Raw genomic sequence first — 3,831 nt, 5'->3', positions numbered from 1 at the left:
ACAGTGTTTGCTTCTTAATCCTGCCTGCTGAGTCACAAATCTTTTAAATTCTTTCAGGTAACATTAGTGGGATTTTCACATGAGGGTTACATTTTTAGGAGAAAAATATGTTCCTAAATGTCTCTCTTTGAGGAATTGGCACAAAGGCCATCATGTGCTCTTCAGTTTGAAAGGGTGTCTGTATAAGAGGACATAGAATCATTTAAACTTGATCATTGAAATCCATTTAGTTTTCATTTCATTATGAAGTGTATTATAGGGCTGGTGGTCAAGGCTGTTACCAGAGCTTTTAGAGGTGGAATTCAGAGGCACCATTAGAAATGAAATGAAAAGGGACAAAAAATCAAGGGCATGTTTTATATCCAGCATAAAAGAATAAATTAGGACACAGAAAAGTCTGGCATTTAAAAATAATAAAGAAGCAATGTATATGTTAAGATGAGAAATTACTGTATTAAAGGCTGGTGTCCTATAAGATAAGGAAGTCCTATGAACAATATTAAGATCTTCCTTTTTAATGGTTATCTTCAGTAAGCATCCAAAACGTCCCCTTAATATTATTATTCATAGTGCAGATGTGGTGGCATAGCCTTGTATTTCCAGTGTTTGTCAGGCAGAGTTGGGAGAATCACAAAGTGAAGGCCATCCTGGGCTACATAGCAAGTGCTATACCAGCTAGACTATCCCATTAAACAAAGGAGGAAATATTTCTCATAGGGATTGATTTTGATGAGTTTCCTCAAAGTAAAGAGGGTAGTTTTCCCAGTGTATAAGCCTGACCCCAATCTGGTCTTTTCATTCCATACTCTTGGCATTGTTGAAGTTTGTCTTCAAGTTTCCGCTGAAATAGTGTCAATGGATTTGTCTCCCTCTCATCCATTTATTGTCCTTGTCCACTGTCTACTCATGAAAACAATTCATTCAAATGAAACTCCTTACACGACTTCAAAGACTTGCTGATCATCAAATGACAGAACCAACTCTGTAGCCTGTGAGGCCATTTACAATCTGGTTCCTATTTATTTGCATTGATCATCCAGGAATTGCTTGCCTGCTCATGTATACAGCATCCACATCATGCTAAACTTACCAACATTTCTACTTGTCAAGTTTCTCCTACTGATTCACATGATCTACTGAATAAAGACTCAAACTGGGGTAAAGCCAGAAAGTCTGTGCAGTGAGTTGTCAAACTCAGGACCAATAATTCAGACTGATTACACTTTAATTCTTGGACTGATGACACTTTAATTCTTGCAAAGGTTTATTGACTAGAAAGAACACTTGTCTAAAGAAGCTCAGAGCATAGCTGTTATCCATATCAGTAGCTGTTATCCACATTACTCTATAACCAACATTCAAGCATATGGAAGTCCAGATGGGTGAAGGTTTTCCCCCCTCTGTTTCGTTTGCTTCACTTGTGCTGATGGTATCAGAATTTTCATATCCAGAGTTATGGTTTGTACTTATAAACACAGAGAGTTAAGCGGAAGAGTGAGGGAGAACTTCAGGACTATGTCTTAAGAAGAGCGCACAGAGTTATCTTCTTTCATAATGCCTAGCAATAGGCAAGAATCCATGCAGATGAGCTCTCTCCTGAGTGAGGAATGTTCAAGGTGTGATGCTATTCAGGAAAAACTCAGTTTATGAGTTTTAGCTTCCAGGAAGCTAAACCTTTTGGTTGAAAGAATTTTCCCCTTAGGTAATGTAATCTCTATCCTGAGAATTGAGTGTGATTATTAAAACTGCACCCAATCTTTCCCACTGCTTCCTGTTGCACTTTCCATCTCTGGTACCCATGGGGCTGGCATCATTAGACTTGGTAAAACAGACCTCAATCTCCACCTTCGTGTTTTACCCCGAAGCTGGGAAGAAGTGAAAGACAGGGAGCATTGTTGACCTTGGGATTCCTCTTGAAGTTGTGTGACACCACTGGTGCCTCTAGAATGTCTTTTTGTTTTTCCTGGAATTCTTGGCAATCAGAGATGTGTTAAGGAATCCTTACTCTAGCACACAGGATTTTGCACACACAATGACTTTGCATTTTCAACACAAGAGATCATATTATCTCTTTTCAGCCATGCAATATTATGGGCAAGCAAGTGTTCTTTCACAAACCAGGAGGATAGCATACTTGCATCACTTCCATGAGAATTTTAATGAAATGCAGACTAGTTAGAAGACAAAAAAACCTTTTGGTGCCATGCAAAGTTGGAGAAGCTCTGTTGCTTTATGGATCTGTAGTGCCCTTCTCATCGGTTACTTTATAGGAAGACTCTTTCATGATTGGAATTCAGACAAATTAAACCAAAGTAAAATCTAGTCAATGGAAAATCAACCATTTTCAGAATTATATCCTTCAGCTAAATAAGAAAATAATGTAAAGCCAGTATTGGTAAGTAGAGAAAAATGAAATAACTGCAATTTATAATAGCATCAAACTGCCTTTCTCCTGTCTTGAATGGGTAGAACATCTATATGAAGTTACTCAGAAAAGCCCAAAACAGTGACTCTGTAATCACAGAACTTGTCCCTTTAACAGTCCTAGCTCTAGAACTCTCCCGCTATGAAGGAATATTCACTTCTCCAACAAGTTTTAATTAGATAATTGAGGACTATCCATCTGCATGCTGGGATCTGGAAAAACCTTTTACATGTGATAACCCTCACTCATACAGAAAGCACTTTCCAGTGAGAAAGACAAACAAAACACCAGCCAACAATCTCTTATCTGTGCTGTGTAAGGCTTTGAAATCTGAAAATAGATTGCATACAGGCTACGATATCTAAAGATTTATCTTACAATCCACGTAGCTTTTGATCCAAGTAGCAGAAAGAGAGGGAGAGACTGGCAACTTTCAAGCACAGAAGGAGGTTAATATTGCTGTTGTAATCCATGCTTTGTTAATTTTTTTTTTCATTAAAGGAGATGATGGTGTTGTGGCTCTTATAAGAAGGCAACGTCTACTTTTATCCTTCATGCCGAAAGAATATGAAATAGTTCTGGATGATGAATCATGACTACCAAGCCTAACCCGATCATTTTCTCCTGTCTTAGTTACTTCTGTGTTGCTTGCTATGATACCATGAGGACCATGGAAGCAGGCAGGCAGGTATGCCACTGGAGCAGTAGCTGAGAGCTCACATCTTGAAGTAAAAATATGAGGCAACAAGAACACATATAGAACAACGCTGGCTTTTGAAACTTCAAGGCCTGACCCTCCCATTCCCCAGTAACAAACTTCCTCTAAGAAGGCCATCAAACAGTTCCACCAATTGGGACCAAGTAGTTAAATATATGAACTTATGGGGATCATTTCTATTCACACCACCATACCCATATCTTCGAATGTGAAGTTATGGGACCATATTGTACCATCCCTTTCTCAAATTCCTATGTTGAAACTCTAACCTCTGACATCACAGAGTGCTACTGTACCAAAGACAGGAACTTTGAAGAAGTAATTAAGCTAAATGAAGTGCCCTAATTTCATTAATGTCCTTATAAGAAGAGAATAGAACACAGAGAGACACTAACTTCATGAGTTCCAAGCAAAGACCATTTAGAGGCACAATGAGAAGGTGATAACCGGTAAGTCAGAAGGGATATCTACAGCAGGATGTTCTGTACAGTTCTCAGAAGAAACTATTCTTCAGACAACTTCATCTGGGACTTCTGGCCTACAGATCTTTTATAAAATTAAGCCCAGCAATTTGTGTGGCTGTACTTTGTTACAGACATTCAAACTAACCTGAACAGGTGCCTTGGCCTCTTTTGAATATTCTGTAGTCCAGTAACCTGACAGATCAACCTCCAGAGTGAGAGAGAGA

This window comes from Mastomys coucha, unplaced genomic scaffold, assembly GCF_008632895.1.
Source record: "Mastomys coucha isolate ucsf_1 unplaced genomic scaffold, UCSF_Mcou_1 pScaffold9, whole genome shotgun sequence".
Classification (NCBI taxonomy): Eukaryota; Metazoa; Chordata; class Mammalia; order Rodentia; family Muridae; genus Mastomys; species Mastomys coucha.
This window is presented reverse-complemented; position numbering follows the sequence as displayed.